General features: G+C 39.4%; 1 protein-coding gene across 2 annotated transcripts in view; it reads right to left on the reverse strand.

Moving 5' to 3' along the window:
• The window catches only part of fbxw4 (F-box and WD repeat domain containing 4), a 56,941-nt gene that overhangs the window by 23,459 nt on the left and 9,922 nt on the right, over positions 1-23,560 (reverse strand). The gene's annotated exons all lie outside the window — the stretch shown is intronic.

Consider the following 23,560-nt stretch of genomic DNA (forward strand, 5'->3'; position numbering starts at 1 on the left):
TCACCTCTTGCTGCATCCTCACCCTCCTTGTCACCTGCTGTGATCCGTTCATAGGCTTGGTGGGTTGTCTCCGGTCCAGATATCACTGGGTCATCCATTCTTGTGTGCTGTTCCAGATCTTCTGTCAAGGGCTTTAATTTTATCTTATTTTTCTTTGATCACAGCCTTCCGTTGTTGCACAACAACAATAGAAAAACAAGTGTCTTGAGAGATTCCTGGCAATCCAGTACTGCTGGCTGTCACGCACATTTCATCAAACGTACCCAAAACTTTAAAAATGTCTGAAAATAGTCCTGCAAATTGAAGCTTAGTGTTCTTGTAAAGCTAAAAAACTTTTATTCCTGCTTAGTTGTCAAGTAAGTGACATGATTTTTGATTGATTGGAAGAGCAGCACAGTGAATTTTCTGTCAGCCTGTACTTCAGCTGTATGTGTTTATTCTTGGATACAGATCTGTAAAAATAAATCATCAATACTATATCATTAAACACACAGCATATCATTTTCTGCTGCTATGGGGTCACTCATTCAAAACAATGAAAAACCAAAGCGGGTACAAAAACCAATTGACTTGCGTAGGAATTGTGTCTTTTTGTCTCCCATGATTTAAAATCTATTCACAAATGTCATTAATACATTTTCTAAATGTTAATTAGTAGCATGATGTTGAAGGAACAAAATAGGCAGAACTAAACATTGAGGGTAGTGCGGCATCGGACAATTTACAGCTTGCACATGCTAGAGTAATGTTGAAGTTCATCATCAAATATTTCTATTCTTACAGTGTTATTTTATATTTACTTATTTATATGAATATTTATTTTATATGTATATTTAGATGTTCATTTTATATTGCTATGTGTGACATGGAGCTTCAATTTCCCTGGGGCAACCTCCCAAAAGGATTAATAAAGTCGTCTAAGTCTAAGTCAAATAAGGTCACAGTTGCAAGCAACCTTCAAAGCAATTAATTCATCTATGAATGCTATTGACTCAATAAAAAATAAACTGAAAATAAAAAAGCTGCAGATTGTTTATCTTAATTTCCAGTAGTGTCTCATATTGTATTTCAGCAAAATAAGGACCTGCATTAATGGTTTAGGACACAATAAACTTGAACAAAAGACTGAAAATAGTTCCCTTTTTCTATTCATTCAATCAATTTTCATCAATTTTGAACTTGAAGTTTTGAATCAAAAATACATTCTTAATCTGGAGATTGCAAAGATTCACACCCCTACCAAAGACATGGTTTGATGATGTTATGAAAAAAGGTGGGTTCATGGGAGTTGTTGGCTTTATTATTAAACTGTCATCATTGCCAATGAAAATCTATCTGACACGATAGGCATTCATGTTCACAGATGAGGTAATGTTTTAGTTTATTTTGGCTATGTTTAGTCTTGTTTGCCAACTTCCTTCCTCTCTGATTTTCACATAAATTCAAATGAAACCATTACACTGAATGTAATTACAGACTTTTCTGGGTTTTAACATGGCTGGAAACTTAAGGTATAATGTAAATACAAAACAAAATATACATAACAAAGATCTAGTCGTTTTTGGACATTTTAATGCAGAAATTCTACATTCTATTTCTTTAACTGTATGATGGTTTCACTGATGAGTGGATTAATGTATACTGAATGATGGATGATTATGGATGATTATAAATTACTATATTATAATTTTTTTCAGGAACTAATACACTTGACCGCACTAAACTATTTCCCCATAAAGACCAGAGCAATTGTTGTTGTTGTTGACATTTTTGAAGAAGCAATTCAAATAATGGGTGCTTTAGAAAAAGGTTGAAAAACCACAGACCCTTTGAAGCAAATGAGAAAACGTCCTTTTAAGCCAAAACAAGTTAACGCTACAATCCAGAATGATTTGGTGACATTTCTGGTTTGAGTCAGTGAAAGGAGGTCTCTGTAATAAGGGTTTGTATGGTAGGGGTCAGTGAGGAGCGCGACTGACAAGTTTTAAATTGGGAAGCACTAGAAGCAGAGCTTCAGTGATCACAGAGCTTTGTCCTGCTCAAAATGTGGTGGGAGTGACGCTCATTAGGATAATGTGCTGTATGAATAACACTGCCACCAGTTCACATCACAAACTCCCACGTTGTTTGGCCTCCACGGTGACTGGATCAATACACATCTCCTTAAACACTTTGGATGCAAATATTTTTGTTGATAATTTGATATGTAAACTAAATATACATATTAAACAAATGGAAGAGATTCATCAATATGTTCCATAGAAAAGATAACCTGCTGCTTTAACTTAACTTTAAACTCAACCCTGCAAAGCTACACTAAAGTCACTAAAGAAAAATAAACCTTTAGACACAAATCTGAGATGGAAACAATTAACTGCTTACACAGTTGTTCAAAGTAACTCTTTGGGTTACAATGATTCCAAGTATATTGTTGTAAAGTATGCAGGAAGCATATGCAATGTAGTAAACACTTTACTTTACCCCCCAAATTGAAAAATGACATCTTATACTTTTACCATTTTGTTTTACATATTGAGATATTCTTGCTATTGCCCAAACCAATAATAGAATTTTGGGGTCGATGCCAATTATACTAACACTGGCGAGCGGAAAAAATTATATATCAGGCAATGTTCTTCTACACATTGAATATATACACTAACATATATTTTTTTTACAATCATCCCTCAAATGTGGTTTCAAACACTTTGCGAAAAAGATATCTTCATAAAAGAGGCAGGATATTTAACATTCATAGTCCAGAATGACATCAAACTTCAAACTTCCTTGGTCAAACTTCATAATCATGAATTACTCCAAGCATCTATTTCTTCATTATGTTCTGATAAAAGTTTCATAATGGCACATAACATACAATACATACAGCAACACCGATCTATATGGAATAGACCAATATCTTCGGCTGTAGTCATTGTTAATATTGGGACAAGGGCTGCAGATAATGATTGTATACTCTCTCAGATATTCTGTTATTTTCTCTGTTATATTATGATAAATCAATAGATGATGTAGTCCAAACAAGGTGCCAACAACAGTCAAAAGCATTAATATTTGATAAACTAAAAATTGATAAACTACTTAAATGATTCAATGACGATAATTGTTGAACACTTTCTCAAATTAAAACGTATTGTTTAACCGTAATAGTGATATGGTTTTGACCATATCACTCAACCCTATTTTATAGATGAAAGAATAAATCTGAAAAAAGTGTCATCAGTAGATTAATGGGTAATTCTAAGTTAGTTACAGATCTATTAAAATGTATTTATTCTGTGTTAAATAAGAAATACTAGGTAACATTATTATACAAAAAGTAAGTAATCTAGCTTTAATGAACAGAAAAATAACATTTGTCCTCTTTTGGGATTTTACCTCTATGCAGTAAGTTTAGTCATTTTTTTATCCTTACAGTTTTGTGTGACCTGTTATGTGTATAAAAGTATATATTTATATACATGTATGTATCTATATATACATATAAAATACATTGCTATTATATATTATTCTGCAAGTATTTGTTGTTTTGAACATTTGGAAACCGACTTGGACAGTTGTTTGTCTACAGTTACCTTTGAATCATGTTTAAAATGAGACACAGTGTGTCTTACAAAATAAATACATGAAAAGACTCTTCCCTTGTAAACCTGAGACCTGAGAACACCTGTATGAGGCCAGAATATAATGAGAGCTCTTTATGTGCTATGTGTATGTGTGTGTGTGTGTGTGTGTGTGTTGGAATTTTCTCTCAGTGTGTGTTTATGTGTGTAGTAAGTGTGGGGCGTCTGCAAGGTGTGTCTATCTTCAAGAGAATGTCTGCCTGTAATGTGTGTCTGCATGAAGCTATCTGTGTGTGTAAAGAATGTAAGGTGTGTGTGTATGTATGTGTGAGTGTGTGTGTAATGAGGGGGTTCAGAGGGAGCTGTGATTATTCTCGCCTCCTGCGGTGTGGGTCCTCTGGCTCTGTGGGCCCCAGGGAAAGCGCCCTGTATTTAGCGTGTGGGAACGCACATTCTGCCCCCTTATTGCTGCATTGTTGCAGCCTCGCTCTTTTCTTCTCTTTTTTTAAATAATTGAATTCTTGACTCTTGAGCCACAGGGACAGCTCGGGAGAGACCAAAGAGAAAGACGCGAATTTCAGGCTTTATCTTGCGGTTGAGTGGGGCAGAGCAGTGGGGGTGAAACTGGAGTGTGTGCGGTTGGGTGGTGGTGGTGGTGGTGGTGAGGGTCCAGTCAGAGAGGGATAGCTCTGGCTGGCTGGGTGGCTGCTGTGGCGTCACCCTGTACTTTGATACTGAAGGTCAAAGGTTATCCTCCCCCGGCGGTGGTGAGAAAGCGCCGAATTGGGGACGGTTTATCCAACAATATATTTCTCCTTTTGGAAACTTTCAAAAGCGTTTTTTGGCCCCTGCAACATCTTTGTAGTTGTGCTTGAGGAATTCTAGACAAAACAACTTGAAACCCCCTCCCTGTTCTCACCTCTCTTCAGGGTAGCTTCTCCCTTCAATGGCTTCTGCCAGCCCCCCTTCTCTACACTAGTGGTCAGTGTAGCGTACCCCCTTTACAAAACCCCACCCCAGCTCCAAGTCAGGATACCCACCTAGTCTGGAAATTGGCACAAGGCAATGTGCAGACATTACTGGCTCTATGGTGCTTGGCAAAAGTGGCCATCAAAAGCAAATTAACAGACAAGTCCCCGATTTCTTATTGTGAGAAGGATTTCAATAGGTTTTTTTTCACAGGGCTTTAATTGTTAATCCATTGATATGCTCAGTCTGTAACACCTCTAGCTTCATCTACAGTTAAGGTCAAAAGAGTGGAACACATTCTACTTTGTCACAAAAAAACATTCATGAAGCTTGCTTTAATAATGAATGACTTCTGAAAATATGACCAAAATTGCTGGATTCAAAAATATGTATTTTACCTTACTTTAAAAATCAATTTTGGTGGGGGCGCCGTTTAGCTCAGTCGGTAGAGCGCGCATCCCATGTGCCGAGGCTCTGCAGCGGACCTGGACTCACTCCCCCTCTCTCTCTCTCTCTCGCTGTTTCCTGTCATATCTTCAGCTGTATTATCAATAAAGCCATAAAAGGCCCAAAAAATACTTAAAAAAAAAAAGAAATAATACATTTTGGTCACTGCCACGATCAGGAAGAAAACGCAATCTGTCGCATGCTGCTGAGACAAAACTGGTCAGGATGGTCAAGAGTGAACCTAAAACCACCAGAGTCTGCAAATTTGAAGCTGCTGGAAGACTGGTGTCAGTATTCAAAGTCAAGCATCTTTTGCATCGCAATGGGCTGAGAGGCTGCCATGAAATAAAGAAGCCATTGCTCTAGACTGGGCACCTTAAAGTTGGACACAAGTTTGCTGTTGATCACATTGACAAAGAAAAACCTCCTTGAGGAAAACCCTGTGGTCAGATGAAACAAAATGTAGTTATTTGGCCACAATGACCAGCAATATATTTGGAGTTGAGAAGGTGAATCCTTTAACTTCAACAACACCTACCTACAAGCATGATGGTGGCAGTATTATGCTGTGAGGCTGTTTTGCTGCCAGTGGATCTGGTGCTTTTAGGAGAGTAAATAGAATAATGAATGAATTTACAGCTAAAATCATCAGCTAGAAAATTGTGTCTGGGTCGTAGTTTTGTGTTATAACAGGACAATGATCCCAGACACACATCAACTTGTGGACTGTGCTGAAGAAACAAGTCTGTTCCAGGAAGCCAACAGATTTAGTTGAACTTCACTGACTGACAAGATGAGTTGATAAAAATTCTACCAGAGGACTTGTGGCTTGTGGATGCAATTTACTTTAGGTGAAAACGGCTGGGGAGACATTTTACCGAATATCAAAATTACTGTACATATATTTCTGACCCCCCAGATTTGGTCACATTTTCAGAAGACCCATAATAAATTCATTATTATACCATACTTGAATGAATGAATGAATGAATGCTTTATTTCAAACATGTGAAAAATATATTACACTTGAAGCACTAGTCATTAAAACCCTTTGTATGTATGTATAATTCATTCATATTTTTTGTGACAAACTAGTATGTGTATGTGTACTCATTCCATCATAGAAAAATGAGAGCTGTAGAAATCATTGGAACTCAAGACTGCCATGATATGCAGTACATGTTCTTTACATTTTTCATTAAACCTTTAACCTTGACTGTATCTGTTATAGTGATGGCTCCTTATCATTCTGACACCATACCACTGAAAAGTTTGGTATCTTCTGCCACAAAAGTTCAGTTCAGTACAGTCAGACATCTGAGATGACTACTTCCTTTAAACAATGTTTCATGCTTTTAGGTTGTAAAAAGTCTTCTTTACCAGAAGATGTTTGAATGAATGATTAGAGTGTTTTCAACATGGAAAAAAAGAAGAAAAAAGACCACTACAGTGGATCAACCAAACAATTAAAAGAGCAGAAATAGGCAAAGATACTTAGGAGCAAAAGTTAAATAGAATATAAGAAATCAACAGTCTTTGGTAAAACATCTCATGCTTACTGTTATAGCAAGTTTACTGTTTCAGTGCATTGTTGTAATTTTAGACAACAAAGTTTATTGTTACACTGTAAAACACTTTGCCTCCATTACAAGTATTCTATAACTTGAGGGATTGCCCACACTCACAGAGAGGATGACCATGGACATTGAATCCGTCAAAGCTGATATCCTCTTCTCCTTAAGAGAAGACATATCCTAATAATAGTTATAAAAGAAGAGCTGAAGAATGCCCTGGCAGAAGATTTTGAGTCACTAAAGAGGGAAATAACAGCAGTGAAAACTGAAATTACTATCAATACCACGGCGGTCCACGTGAAGATCATCCATGTTAGAATGTAAAGCCATCGAAGAGGGACTGTCGGACGAGATGGCAGGGCTTTTTTACTAGGAGCACTGTGACCCCTAACTGAAAATTTTAGAAGCGCAATCACAAAATTTAGGGGCGCACACCGTAAATATATTGACTATATATATATCTATATTGACTATATATCTATATATATATATCTATATTGACTATATCTATATATATATCTATATTGACTATATATATATATATATATATATATATATATATATATATATATATATATATATATATATATACATATATATATATTATAATATTAATATATAATATTATATATATATTATATATATATATATATTACTATATATATATACATATATATATATATATATATATATCTATATATATAGATCTATATCTATATATATATATATATATTTATATATATATATATATATAAAAGAAATTATCATATGTTGAGTTCAGTTTCACGCCATTCTTTCTTTGCAGGTCCAGTTGGCCTTCATATTTGGTAAAGGGTAGTTCTTCCTTGGCAATGAAAAAGGCCGTATTAAACTTTTGGACCCTCCCCCTCCACACATTAGCCACTTACAGTGCCATTCCCTGCACATCTAACACACATTGGCTTGCCACCTGTCAGTCCAGATTCCAGATTCTTTGATTCGCTTTGGTTCCTACGGAAGCGCATTGCATTCACTGGATAAAAAAAAAATCAGACACCTTATCTCGTAATTATGAGAAAAGATCTCGTAATTACGAGAAAAGATATCGTAATTACGAGATCAGGATCTCGTAATTATGAGAATTCCATACTTTTACGGTAAATACTCCCGGTAATAAACTGAAGGTATCACGAAGGTATCCGGATTTCAAAGTAAAGGACTACATGAGAAAAAACAACAACAACAACAAAACATTGTTTCCATAAGTAGTTCAAGATTTATAAACTGCTGGATTTAGCACTTCCTAGACTACTTGCATGCATAATATGAAGTACTTTTACTGTGTACTTTTCGAGTAATCCTGTGTCAAAATCCTTAACAGAGAAAAAGAATAGGGACATTTCGCCCAACTTTTATGTGTTATTAAAAAACTTATTTTCTATTAGTAGACCAAGATTCATATACTGCTGAACTAAGTACTCCCTATACTTGTGTAACTATAGTACTTCATGTACTTCTACTGTGTACTATTTAAGTAATCCTCTGTCAAAATCCTTATCCTCGTATGCTTCATGGGTCTGACTGAGACTGCAGTCTGACCCACACAGTCACCACCAGCCACTCATCAGAGCGGCTTCAGTACGATTACCGTAAATGTTATTCACAATCAACGACGCACCTTTCCTTATCTCATAATTATTAGATCTTTTCTCATAATTACGAGATCCTGATCTCATAATTACGAGATCTTTTCTCATAATTACGAGATAAGGTGTCTAAAAAAAACCACCGGCAAATTCACTGGTCGCACATGTGCGACTAAATGTAAAATTTGGTTGCACTGTCTCAAATTTTGGTCGCAAAATGCGCCGATTTGGTTGCAGTCTGGAGCCCTGGATGGTATCAACACAAAACATAGTGACAGACAAGATTCAAAAGAAAAGTGTGAAGACTTGGAGGGGAGAATGAGGAGAGGCAATATTCAGATCACAGGAGTTGCGGGGCAGCTGGGATCAAGCTCACCCACGGCAGTTTCAAAACTTCTTAAGAAGTTTTACAGATGGAAGAAGACATTGTGGTTGAGCGCTCACATTGTGGCCTGACGCAGAGAAAACTGTGAGACAAGGTGCACGTAATTATCGCCAAATCACACAATGAGGCAGACACCATGGACATCCTGAGGAAAACCAAGGACCGTGGCAGATGGCTCCACTACAACCGTAACCCAATCGCCATATTCCCGGACTACAAGGCCAATGTTGTCACGGCACGGGCAGCTTTCACAGACGTCAGAAAAATGCTTCGAGGGAGATGGGGTGTCCGCTTTGGAATACTTTTCCCCACCAGACTACGCATCTCCCACAAGCATGAGGAAAAGGAGTTTTTGGATGCGGCAAGAAATAGTCATCCCAACAACTGAGGCCGAGAACTGATTGAATGCACCCTTATCCCACCTGAGAGGTAATGACTGTTATATGTCAAGTGGGTTTGGCTACGCTAATTTCTTCAAAGACCATAAGCCTATATATGTTTACTGCTCTATGAACTCTGTGTCAGGATGAGAGAATTTTCTTTACCTGCAAAGCAGAGCTACAAAGGATAAAAGACATAAAGATTTTGCCAATTACGATATCTGATCATGCCCCCCTAGCATTATCGTGGGATACAGCGAACTGGTCAACAACTAAACAGTGGAGTTAAAATGCATCACTTTTAAATGATAAAGAATTATTTGTAACAACTGAAGGACTCAACTGAAAGTGATTACCTAGCTATAAACGCCTCACCCGAATATCACCTCTCATATGTCTATGGGACTGTGCCAGGGCATACACTAGAGGTTGCATCATCTCATTTGCAAGTGTAAAAAAAAGAGTAGGGAAGCAAGGCAACATGAATTGGAAAACAATATATTGCAACTAGAGCGACAACATAAAAGAACACCAACCCCCAATCTGCTTAATGAGCTCAAACAAGCATGTGGAGATCTGGATAGCCTAATTACTGGGAAGAAAGAGGGTAATTTAAGGTTTACTAATAAAAAATATTATGTAAATGGCAACAGGGCAAGTAGACTGCTAGCTTTAAGACTTAAAAAACAACAATCATCGAATATAGTACAGAAATTGATCTGGTAACACAACACTCATATAACTGGACAAAATCGCTGAATCTTTTGCAGAATTTTATAAATCCCTATACAGAAACACTGACACTTGCACTGATGATAAAGAATTAGCACAATTTCTTAAAGACATCAAATTAAAAGAACTACCTGACTCTATGGCAAAAGAGCTGAATGAACCAATTAAGCAATGGGAAACACAACAGGCAATCTCTAAATTGAAAAAAGAGCCCTGGACCGGACGGATATATTAATGAATTTAATAAATCATTTAAAGACATACTGTCGCCTCTACTGTTAAATGCCTATCACAATGCGTTACAAACTTTAACCATAGCCCCCTCCTGGAGGGACGCCACAATCGTTGTAATACACAAGGATTCGACCAGATGTGAGTCATATTGGCCCATATCCCTCCTGAATGCAGTCCTACGCATATCAACGTCCATTCTAGCGAGACGTATTAATAAGATTATCACTTAAATCATCCACCCTGATCAGACCTGGTTCATCACAGGAAAATACTACGGGGACAATATCAGAAGGTTACTTAATTTGATGACACATCCAAAAGCCAAAGCGGAGCAAGCAATGATATTATCCCTGGGCGCCCAGAAGGCATTCGATCGAGTATCCTGGCAATACCTATTTCAAACACTAAAATGATTTCAATTTGGCCCCAATTTCATAAAGTGGATACAAATTCTCTATCTACAAGCTGCTGTTACAGTGAATGGATTCCTATCAGACAGATTTGCTCTAGAACGTGGCTGCAGACGGGGCTGCTCCTTATCACCCTTACTGTTTGATTTAAGTATTGAACCACTAGCACAGCATATCAGAGGCGACAATAACATAAAGGGACTGACAATAAATGGAGAACAACATAAATTATCATTGTACGCGGATGATGTGCTTTAATATCTGGTTGAACCTGCAACAAAAATTCCATACTTAGAGGACCTTATTTCCACATTTGGGTATTTCTCAGGCTACGGGGATAAAGAAGACAAGACAATGACCATGGACACAGGTAACACAATTCCTCAGGTGGTCAACTCCACAGTGGGTTCAAATTGCCCAAAGATGGCAACAAATACCTTGGCATCCAAATTCCCCCACTGCTAAACGGTCTATATGATGTAAATTACAAAACATAATTAAAAATATTAGTGAGGATTTAGGATTAGGTCAGCGCTTCCCTTATCTTTCTCAGGTCGCATTGAGATTGTGCGTATGAGCGCACATAAGTATGTTGCCTAAGCTCCTCTATCCATTTCAGATGTTACCTTTAGATATTCCTAAATCCACATTCGATAAATTAGAAAAATTCATCTGGCAAGGGAGACGGCCTAGAATTGGACTAAAAACACTCTTTCTTATTTGGTGGCTTAAGGGACTGCAAAAAGTAAGAAGCCACACTCAACTGGACAAGAACTTGTCCTTCCAGCGGGCAGTTAAAATATGTGGAGCTGTGCTTGGGACAGAAGCAGCTAGTAAACTTAAAGTTGTACCGCTTTCAAATGACACCTTGGGAGGGAGGATTGAAGAACTATCGGCTGACATTCAGTCCCAGCTACCGGATAGACTGCGTTCATGTGAGCAATTTTCTATTCAGCTGGAAGAATCAACAGACATTTCCAATGCAGCTCAATTGATTGTTTTGATGTGCTATCCCTGGGAGGGAGACATTTTGGAGGACTTTCTGTTCTGCAAGGAGGTGCCAGACAGGACAACAAGTGAAAAATATTCAGATTTCTGGATGCCTTAATGACTGAAGCGAGACTGAGTTGGGAAAAATGTGTGGCCATTTGTACGAATGGCACAGCGGCATTTACCAGCCAAAAGAGTTACCGTGCAGATGAAGTCTGTCAATCCGAGGATTACAGCTACTCACTGTATGCATCACCGGCATCATGTTTGTTTGGACAACTTTGCCAGGATATGGATGCTGGACATGACACACTGCTATATCACTGTGAGGTGCGATGGCTCTCTTATGGTAGAGATTTGCAGCAGGTGTTATGCAGAGAAATGGCAGAGTTTATGAGAGAGGAAAAACCCAACATCGCACAGTTTTGCAACTGTTATGATGTTGTTCAATTTTCTGCCAATAATTTCAACAAGGGTCAATAAGTTCATTATGTTATGGTTAAACCACTTAAGTAAGCTTTTAACTGGTTTTAAAATTAACAGTGCGTTTACATGACACTCAAGAAAACCGAATTACTGGGTTAGTTAGACTATGATCGGATTTTTAAGATAAACATATGCACCTTAGTCTGACTAAAATCGGACCGGATCGGATTTCTTATTGTCAGATTAAAACACCTAGATTATTCGATTGATAGTCGCATTACTTGTGCATGTATACGTTCCCTCAGATCGGATCAGATTTTGCACTCTGCACAGGCTCCAGATTTTTTTCCCGGGGCCGTGAGCCGGAAGTAGAAGGACAGCGGCGGCGGGGTCTTTCCTCCGAAATAACCGCAAGCAAGAGCACCATTGTGCATCTAGTTTGTGTAATTATCATGTACACCATACACAAAATGTACAAAGATGTAGCTTCGTCTCGCTCTTCGTACACCATCTTTCTCAAATGCTGAGGCAGAGTTTGTTGTTGCCGGTGACGTAAAGAGGTCAGCCGGAGGTGGCTCTATTACCACTAGTTGAAATGGGTACAGTGCCACCTATCGTACCGGGGTATGACATGCTCCAGCCAATAATTTGATTTTCTCACCGGCATGTATACTTGGACAATTGCAGTTGTCCGATTGAGTAGCAGAGTCGAACTATGGCTGCAATCTGACTAAGCTGTGCATGTACGTACTGAGTGTTCATTACGACTTTGCCAGTCTTACACAGTCAAGCTTACACAGGTAGAGAAAACAGGTCTGGTAAGAGCACCAGCAGGTCTAAAGGTAGTCAGAAACAGTATCTTTATGTTGACATTCCCTTTTCAGTGTTTTACATTCTCTTGAGATAGATGGGACAGAAGCTACCTCATGAACTGTTTATTTTTTAGGTTGATGTCAATAGAGACAAGCAGTAGTAAAGGTCTGTAATGTCCATATTTATAGTCATTTGAAAGTGTCATCCTTGTAAGGCTCAAATGGTCATACCATGTAAATATTTATTCCTTTCCTCGAGAATGTGTTAATTTTTCAATTGTTGGTTTTATATAATCCCTCAAAGTGCATTAGCCATGGAACTTGAAAAGTGAACTGTGTTCATTAGGACTTCGCCAGTCTTGTTACTGTTCATTTTCTGAAAGCTTTAAGATCTGTTACTTGAAAATTAGAAATGCTGTGAGGTCAAAATGTAATCTGAATAATAATGACCCCGTGTTTAAAAGTATTAAAATGGTGTTAACATTTATTTATTTAAATTCAATTTGTTTAAGTTCATTTCTATGAAACTTGCCTTAAGTATTTAGGTTGAACAGTTTTAAATATAAATAATTCCTACGGCACCTAGGAGTACAAATGTCAGTAAACATATGCTTAATTGGCATGAGGATTATAAGGGGGTCTGTGGAAAATCTTCTCCCCTGTAAGGGGTCCTTGACCCCAAAAAGTTTGAGAACTCCTCATCTAAAGCAATTTTGGCACTAACAAATATTGCATTCATAAATTATCTTGTACTCTCTGGTTTAGATGCAGGCTTCAGGAAATGGTCAGAGCATGGCTTCACCAATCTACATCACTGCATTAAGGGTGGCTGCCTCAAATCATTTGAACAGTTAGGAGAGGAATTTACACTTCCTAATACAGACTTCTTCAGGTACTTACAAGTAAGAAACCTTTTGTGGTATGAATTCCTGGAACCCACCCCAATTGAAGAGTTCTTAGTAAAAATACAAATATTTAAAAGGAATAAAAAAGTTAGTGGCCATCTCTACCAAATATTTCTAGGAATGAATCCAAACTACAGATAAAAGAAAGATGGGAAAATGAAATGAATACAGACATACAGCTGGACATGTGAGAAGAGATATACACTGAAGCACATCTAGCAAGTAATACAAATACGTGGTGGGAATTCAGATGCAGATACACCAGAAATAGTGTCTAAAATGGGGCCTACACACTTAGATAAATGCTGGAGAAACTATGGGACACAAACTGGTAACCACACCCATATATTAAGGGAATGCCCTAAGTTGAAAACATTTTTGGAGAGTGCATTCCAAACATTACAATTAATGCAACAGACCAAAGTGATTTTTATTTATTTACTCTCTCTTTTCTTTAATTTTCATTTATTTATTTTTATTTTAATGTTTAATTTCCTCCGGCTAAAGCTGTATTATTAGTCAAAATATGGGAACATCAAAGCAACTTTAACATGCAAATGCCTATTTCATTGTGCTGACAAGGATTGCACCTTTTCTTATTTGACAGGACTGTAATTGTAAAAAAAACAATTTAATCATTTAAGATTATGTAACAATTTAAGAAAGCCACAAAAAATCTACTGTCATACTTAGCAACAGTTAGCAACACCATGAAGGCACAGGGTAATCTGAAAGGAAAGGGAAATATCTCAGTTCAAACCGAAACCTCACGTCCTCAGAACATAAATATAAGCTGGACCAGCACATCCTTGTGCAAGAAACCAGCCATGACTCAGAGAGCTGACTTGTCACTACACATCTGCAGCGGCCCAGCCCATACTTTAACCTGCTGGGTCTTGTTTGAATCAGAGCAGGGTCTACAGGAAACCCCTAAGTCAACTACTAGCTAACCATCTTCCCAACTTCATATATCCTTAACCCATAAACACCAGATATACAGGATGGGAGAGAGAGAAAAAAGATTGAGCGAGAGACAATATGGAGATTAAGAAGTATAAACAAGCATGACACTCAACAATAACTCATCATTAGTTTAAAGCATGGCTCTACCACCATGGCATTCTGCCCTGAATCCTGTGGCCACTTCTGGTGTAAGGGCTGCCAGTTTTAACAGCTGAGGCCTTGGAGAGGGGAAAAAATCTCTCTCCTCAGAAGATGGTTAGGGCTACCCAAAAGTTTGAGCAGCATAACAACTATAGTTGTAAGGTCAAGAGTAGAACCAGGGAGTTGTTACCTTAAGGCGCACAACGCCAGAATTGCATACACAACTGGGAGGAAATGGCAAGCAGTAGAAGGGATTCAACAGGCAGAGTTTAGGGTGCACCAAAGAAAGCTGATAGGAGTGGGTCTTGGATATTTCCCAGCTTCTTAGACCATTACATCTGCCGGCCAGGCTCTACTTGGCTTAACACGCCATGTTTGCATTTCCGTCACAACTGGACTACCTGATTAAAGGTGTGTCTTAGAACAGTGATGCGCTTGTCCCAATCACCGCAATACTATCGAAGACTCACCACTGACAAAATATCTTTGCTAATTAAGTTACAAACATGTTTCATTTACTACAACTTCTTCACAATAAAACCCCCCCATTATGGAGTCATTTAAAAGCTTTATTATTAAGCAGCATTACAGGAAACATTGTGTCACACAGTAGTAACTAAACATGACTCTTGTAAGAGCTGAAAGCAAACACGATGAACCAGTAAAACACAACAGATGTTTGACAGTACAAACAGGACAAGATAAACTAAAGAGATTCAGTCGAAAGCTACAAAAGTATTGAGAGCTGAACGCACAGACATTCAAAAATGTCTTTCTCTTAGGTTTCCTCCACAGACAGTAGCTGAGTATTGATTTTAGGGGCATATCGGTGCCTGTTATGGGTTGCCTGCAGTCATGAGATGGCACCGTGACCTGCCTGGAGGCGGGTCTGCCCAGCTTCGCCCTACTCCGTAGCAGGTACATTGCTGGCACAGATCAGCTGAACTTGCAGTAAAACTAGTAACGGAAAAGCAAATCAGCACGGCTCAGTTTGACTCGGTGCAGCCAAAAGTGCTATTGGAAAAATGGCCTGACACTACCAACGAGAGGGAGCCCTGAATGTCACTATAGAAACCATCAGCACCACTGTGACAGCAAGCAGTTCCACTCCTCAAAACAGGCCCTCACCTTCCTCAGAATTGGTTGCTGCTGTGACCCTCAGCTTGGAAACTTGACCCTTGCCAGGGATTCACCACCACCACTGGATATGGTTTCTGAACTGTTACCAAATCCTTGAGGTAAGATTAATTTGCTTGAGATCTTGGACCCTGAAACGATGGCTTGGATATGGCCTATCAGAGGAAGTTTCCAAGTATTTGGAGCTGATAAAAGCAGTCATGGTGCCTGGAGGGCAGGGGCTTGAGGAGTGATCATGGCCAGAGTCTACTGTACCTTTCTACAGCACTGATGGAGAAACACATCACACCAGAGATAGGGCAGAGAGACAGTCATGTTGACTGTGGCACAATAGAGGAGACCCATAGGGCATGTATAGGTAGCCATCTAGACACAAGCTTAGGTCTTATCTGCCCACAGCTGGGTCACCTTTCAGGATGATGTAACATGTTAAAAGTCCCAAAACATCAGATGATTCAAGGAACATCCCTGAAGATGTGTCCAGAAGGAGTTATTTTTGTTTTTTTTATTTAAAAGTATCAAAAAGTTACAACTGAGTCTGAACCAAACATTTTTGAGGCAAAAATGCCATAGTAGGGAAAGGAGAAACAGATCAACTTTAAATCCAATAAAACATTTGAAAATGCTGTGTTTTCTTGCATGGCCAGCCTCTCAATATTGTGGTAGAAGAAACCATGTAATGTAGATTTACCCACACAGGGACAAAAACAGAATAAACAAAGACAGAACAATGCGAGAAACTGTATCTAATCCTATTTACCTCAGCAACCTGCTGCTGTCATCATATTTTACTGCCCCTGCCCAATATAAGCTTGATCAGAGACTGTGAGCACTCAATATGGCTACTGAAGGGATACATATCTTTTCCAAGGTAGCAGGGAGCTTGGACAAGGGCAGCCATCCTGTGCAAGCATTGGTATTTAATCGCAGCCACAATTGTCCTCAGTAACAGACCTTGAGATGATATCTAGTGGAATAACAAAACCATGGGTAATGCCAACATTGCAAACTGGGGATGCAGAGTTAAAACTTGACGACAGGAACTAACCAAAGAAACTATGAAGAAAAAGTCCCAATCTTTCCCAGTGTTTTTGGAGCTTCAACCATATAAGAGACTAAAAGAGGACCTGCCTCTTGCAAGTCTCCCAACTTTAGGGAAGAAGAAGACTATATCACTGGATTATTCATTTCAATAAATCAATTTAAATTTCAAATTTGTACACACTTATAGTGAATTGGGGTCTTGTCATAGTCAACTGCTTCTCATGTGTTATGTTTTGCTTTTCATATCCTCCATTTGTCTGTTTTTCCTGACCCTGTTGGTCCTCACCTGTGTTCTATAAGTTATCACCCCTCTGTATTTAAGTCTTGTGTTCCATCTCCCTATCAAGTGTGTCAGGTTTTTGGTTCTCAATTTTTTCCCAAATGCAGTACTTGTCTCGCTTTGTTTCTTGGAATTCCCTTTTAGTTGCTACATTTTAGATTTTTAGCTTTTGTTGTTAAAGCTCACTTTTTATTCAGATTACTACCTGCTACCGAAATAGCAAACGAGGCTTGTATTTGCGATTGAATATGAGTCAAACCTTCGTCTAAAAGCATAATTATGACATTTAAGATTTACCGTAGTTTCATTTTCGGGCAAGCAAATTTTCAATGGAGAGTGGGGGCACTTTTACGCTAGCATCAAAATCTCTATTTTTAAAACACTAAGAAGGTTCAGTGGCAGACAGTTTCGATCCCTGAGTGCGACCTAACAGGCAGGAGAGTAGTGGTTGACCACTCCTCAAGCCTTCCTGTTAGGTTAAGTTTCATGTTGTGTCGAGCCTTCTTAGTGTTAAAAAAATAGCGATTTTGATGCTAGCGTAAAAGTGCTCTGCACTTGAAAATTAGCTTGCCCAAAAACGAAACTACGGTAAATCTTAAAAGTGCCTCTTTCGTTGTAATTATGCTTTTACACAAAGGTTTGACTCATATTAAATCACAAATAAAGCCTCGGTTGTTTTTTGGCGAGAGTTTCACTTTAACAAAGAGAGGGAGCTGTGTTAGTGGGTACAAAACAGTGAATGAGACAAACTAAAAGTTTTTTTCTATTTTTGTTTCACAGTGGTTGCGATCCAGAATACAAACAAATGCGTCCTCCAGACAAGGTGCTGCATGTTGGATTGTGTGTAAATTCAGCTGAAGCGAAAGCTTGATCCTGTTTGCTCTTTGCTCTGCACTGCCCTTGGTCAAACAGACACACAGACCTGCAGCTAATGACATGGACGGAGTAGAGGCATTGTAATCTGTTTGCTAGATTTTTATAGAGCCATGGCCGTGTGACTGAATCAGTCTGATCCCTTTCTTGAACATTTATTTCAAATTTTGGTCTATATGACTGAAACATACATCAACCAGAGAGAAAACTGTTGAGCAAATGTGCACCAATTGATTTTATCTTCATTGGCAAATCCAGTCATCTTCTACAATAAGACCCACAATCCACAAAGTCCAGGGGACAGACAGGGAGGTCTAAAGCCAAAAAGAAGAACAGCAATGTTTCTTCAGAGTAACCAGTTAGCATTGAAAATAATATCTTAAAGGGTACCTTGTTTGGCTTTTCATACACCTAATACTAACGTACTTAATAATGGGCAGACTTACTTTTCATGAAAACTCAGTTTGTTAATTGTTTTACCTAATTAAGGATTTGTTGCGAAGGACTTGGAAATGCATGGTTAAAATTAAATAGAACGGGATGCATTTGGTATGACTGTGTATATAAAAAATAAAAATAAATAAATAATAAAAAAGACTTAATTCTCTGTAAGTGATCACAGGAATGTTTTGAGTGTGAAACGAGGACAGGTACATTTCTAACACAAGCTGCTCTCCCTCTCTTTCTTCTGTTCTGTGGTGGAAGGCAAGCTATGGAGGCAGCCACCATTCAACTTATTCACACAGAACTTTTCAACATTTTTAAAATATCAGTCAAAGTGGCATACAGCACAAATAAATGCCACTCTCTGTTAAAGAAAGTGAATTATCACAACTGTCTTGAGTCATACACCTGGGAATAGAATCAGCCTCCTGACTGGAAACCACACAGGCTGCTAGGATCACAGTTCAACTATATTTGAGTGCAATGTAAGAATCACAAATATATTCATATTCAGTGGATGATTATCTAAAAACAAGTCTAAAACAACATTATATTATAAAATCAATTGTTTAATTCTGGATCATAATGTCATAGAACATTTTTTTTTTTAACAGTTTTACACAATTGACATATTTTGCTTAAAGTATACCTGTACTGTTTAAATCCAGACTTGCTCCAGTCACAGAGCTGGGCAGAGATTTCACACTTGCCTATTCAGTATTTTCTCAATTGATTTTGATTGGTTTATTCTTTTATATCTTTTGTGACTTTAAGCTTGGCCTATGCTCCTGCAACTAAATTGAAAACGTCTATTTTACCTTTCATGAACCAGCTAGAGGTTTAGATACTTGGTGTGTGGCACAGAAATGGGTTTAATAGGTTTATCAGTGAGTTGACACCTGGTTTCCAGAGGAGTTTTTAATTAACCAGGCCGTTGGTCAGCGAGAACTAGGGAGATGGGTTTCCATTAAGAAAGTGCAGCAGGCTGAGGCATAGTTTGCTATTTCAGCCAGCAAATTGGAGAATTAATGATGTAGATAATCTTTCTGTTCCTCTTAGATCTGAGAGATGCTCCGAAGGTTGGATCAGACAGACAAGCCCCCAAGCACATGCTGGTATACTGGATTTATTATTTTCTTGTGTATCCAATCAAGTTTGAGAAATTTGGAAATTTGCTCTCCATTTATTTACAGGACTTGTAGGTTATGACTGGACAAAGAACGGTTTTCGTGGATTGAAATTTGATTTAGAGTCAAGCAATTTAAATTTCAGGGGCTCTGGAATAGATCCTGGGAAAAGTCTTTAAAATCTTCTGTACAAGTGCGCATTACAAGTGCGTGTTAATGTTGACTTGTTCCAAATCAACACAGAGCAGTAGCAATTCCTTTCATATTCGTCTCCCACAATTTACATTAGATGCCAATGTTGGAAGCCCTTAGTATAGCAAGGAGATAAAAAAAAAAATCTCTCTATACATTAATGCATGTGTTTAGATCCTGTTTGTGCATGAGTGTATTTTGCGCCTGTGTATGTTAAACAAGAATAGAAACAAACAAAGGGACTAATAGTATATGCTTTCTTGTTTTCTTGAACATGAATTATTTTGAAAAATTAGTGTATTTTTTTGTCATGTACTTTAGTCAACAGTAACCCTGCTGCTAAACTGGTAAAAAAAATTAATAAAACCAAGTCAGTGTCCTGCTACGCTGAAACCACAGGATCTTACATTGCCGACTGTACTCAATCCTCAAGCTGTATACAGTGCAGGCCATTTTTCAAAGAGATGGGAAACCCCGAACCTGTGATGTTGTCCCTCTGCTGGAGTAGCAGGTGGTATAGTCCGGATAGTGTTACAGTGCAATGCACCTCTGCATGTCAGCAATGCTGTGAGTGAGTGTGTGTAATTGTGTGCTATTAAGCACCTGGGTGTAAACATGGCTGAGAAATCAAAGGCACCTCTAAATCACCACTACAACAAATGTGTTTCTGCTCTCTCTACAGCAGTACTCTAATAGTGCAGTGCCATGCCACACACAGTCTAACAGATTTCAAAGAAGTGCAAAGTTACTATTTTAATAATTCATACTCTTTTACCAAAAAATGCATTGTGTTAGAAGTTAGAAGTTTAGTCAAGCAGACAGCCTCAAACCTACTTGAGAATGCTGGTCAAGAGTTTACATACATACTTGTGAAGAACATGAACTGTATATCATGGCAGTCCTGAGTTCCAATGATTTCTACAACTCTCATGTTTTCTGTGATGGAAAGTGTGGAATAAATCATACTTTGTCACAAATAGCATTCATGAAGTTTGGTTCAATAATGAATTTATCATAGGTCCTCTGAAAATGTGATCAAATCTGTTGGGTCAAAAATATACGTACAACTATTTTGTTAATCAACCTAATTTGGTAATTATAAAGTTGTGTGAATCAATGGGCTTTGAAGCATGGCCAATTAACTTTTTCGGATGACTTTTCTGGGCCCATTTTAATAGGACTTGTTTGATACACCAACTAGACTCAGCCAAAAACACTACAATTGGAAAGTCTAAAGAGCTCAGCATTAATCTGAAAGAGTGCAAACTATCAGCTGCTGTTGAGAGTAAATTAGTTAAAATGGTCTAGAATCAACCAAAAACCACCAAAAAGCAAGTCTGCAATGTTTTAGAGGAAGTTTAGAAGAAACAGAGAAAGGGGGCTGTGGTATTACCCTTTGTTCAAAGGGTAGAAACCATCCATCCAACATCCAAAATGCAATGCGCCGTCCCAGACCAATAAACACTTCTGCTGATGGGTTCCACCACCAGATGTGAGTGGCTGCCAAATTCAAGTGGTATATGCGCAAATATGTCAGCAATCTTGGACAGCAAGGTACAGCAAAACTACTTGGACAAATAACATACAGAACTGCAGTAAAAGTAGTAATTTGTCAGTTCTATTTAGGCAGAGCTTGTCAAAGCATAAAACTACAATTTATCCAAAAATGTGGATTGTTCAGAACAAAAGCAATATGATTTACGACTAGATTTTACTATAAATTCATATCGGTTCCAAATATCGGTCTCCTTGATTATTAAGAACCAGTGATGGGCAGTAATGCGTTAGAAGTAACGCGTTACTGTAATCCGATTACTTTTTTCAAGTAACGAGTAAAGTAAGGGATTACAATAGCAAAAACAGTAATTGGATTACTGTTACTTTCCCGCAAGCAGGCTGCGTTACTTAACCGTGATTTTTTGGAGACTGTCTCGTGAGTGACAATGACATATTCAGGGCTGATTGCAGCGGCTGACCCTCGCCGGACGCCTCTCGGTCCCCGCCTCCAGCAGCTGGAAGCGCCTCGCCCGCGATCTCGCTTGAGGGTCGGAGGGTGATGCGCTGCAGAAAGACCGTCGGAGCCGCGGAGGCGGATAGCCGATGTCTGACGCACCGCTCTTTCGGAGACTGTAACGTAAACTAAAGGCAGGAACACACCAGCCCAACCGTTGGACGTCTGAAGCGTTTGGAGAGGCTCGGACGAGGTCGGGAACAAATATGTTTGGTGTGTTCAGCTGCGTCGGAAGCTGTCGGAGCCGCGCGGACGTTGTCGGATCCGACTGAGCATGCGAAGTCTGAGGAGGAGGGCCGTCGGACGTCTGAGCCATTGGATCCTGATTGGTTGTGTGCCAGCTGAATGGCGGTTCTGATTGGCAGTGTGCTGGCGAATCAGCGTGGTGTGTGGGAGGGACGGAATGCAGGGCTGATTGCAGCGGCTGACCCTCGCCGGACGCCTCTCGGTCCCCGCCTCCAGCAGCTGGAAGCGCCTCGCCCGCGATCTCGCTTGAGGGTCAGAGGGTGATGCGCTGCAGAAAGACCGTCGGAGCCGCGGAGGCGGATAGCCGATGTCTGACGCACCGCTCTTTCGGAGACTGTAACGTAAACTAAAGGCAGGAACACACCAGCCCAACCGTTGGACGTCTGAAGCGTTTGGAGAGGCTCGGACGAGGTCGGGAACAAATATGTTTGGTGTGTTCAGCTGGGTCGGAAGCTTTCGGGGCCGCGCGGACGTTGTCGGATCCGACTGAGCATGCGAAGTCTGAGGAGGAGGGCCGTCGGACGTCTGAGCCATTGGATCCTCTGATTGGTTGTGTGCCAGCTGAATGGCGGTTCTGATTGGCAGTGTGCTGGCGAATCAGCGCGGTGTGTGGGAGGGACGGAATGCTGTGTGCGCTTTGTTTTTCTATGCACTCCGCTCCATCATTCCCCGTTTTCATGTTTTGCAGTAGTGGCACCAGACTAGTTGTTATGTCCGTTCAGGACGAATTAATTCTTGTTCGTCTGGTAATGCCTCGCTGCATGTTTAGTATGCAGCTGTTTTTTATCGGAAATAGTTAAGTTTCGTTTTGATCGAAAGTAAAGAGAGTTGTGTACATAAGGTTCTCGTTTACAACTCACAACACAAGCGCACCCGCTTATTGCATCTCGCGCAAGCGCAGAACGTACACGCTACTGTGGAGTAGGCAGCACGTCGAAGCGGTGTGTTCAGTGCAACTTTTCTGCCGAACGGGTCAGACAAGAGGCAACGGAGTGGTCGGAGAGTGGTCGGATAAGGCAGTTGGACGTCTGGGCGGTGTGTGGGGGCCTTAACAGCGCAACCGGTCTCATCCTGGCCGCTGCACCGTGCGCCCGCGAGTAGCACTCTCCTCCGGGAGGAGAGAGGGGGCTCAGTGTCAACGTGTTACCCCCTTGGAGGGTGGAGGGACCGCGGTTATGTCTGATTATGTCAGACAAAAATGTACGACGCAGTCCCAGAAACAATGGCACTTTCTCAGCTTAACTATGGTTGTACTATTATATAACTTAACACATCGTGTGCCTTTGTTTACATTTCAACTAGAGCTTCCTAGAAGAAAGATTTCTAATTTAAGATTACTTTTTTGAATTTGAAAATTATCAACAGGTACTCTAATTAATTATTTGTTTATTACTGCTTATTACTGAATCCATATCGAAGCATTTAAATCAATATTGAATCGAATCGATATTAAATCGAATTGCGACATGAAGAATCAAAATCGAATCGTGAGGTTCTTAACAATACCGAGCCCTACTAGAAGAGGTGGGTAGTGATGCAAAGCCCTTTGGGAGCTGGTGCTACTGTAATATTGGCTCACACTGGGTTTGTTTATCTCATGTCTGACTGTTGTCCATTTATTTCCCGCTGCCA

This window comes from Sparus aurata, chromosome 15, assembly GCF_900880675.1.
Source record: "Sparus aurata chromosome 15, fSpaAur1.1, whole genome shotgun sequence".
NCBI lineage: Eukaryota > Metazoa > Chordata > Actinopteri > Spariformes > Sparidae > Sparus > Sparus aurata.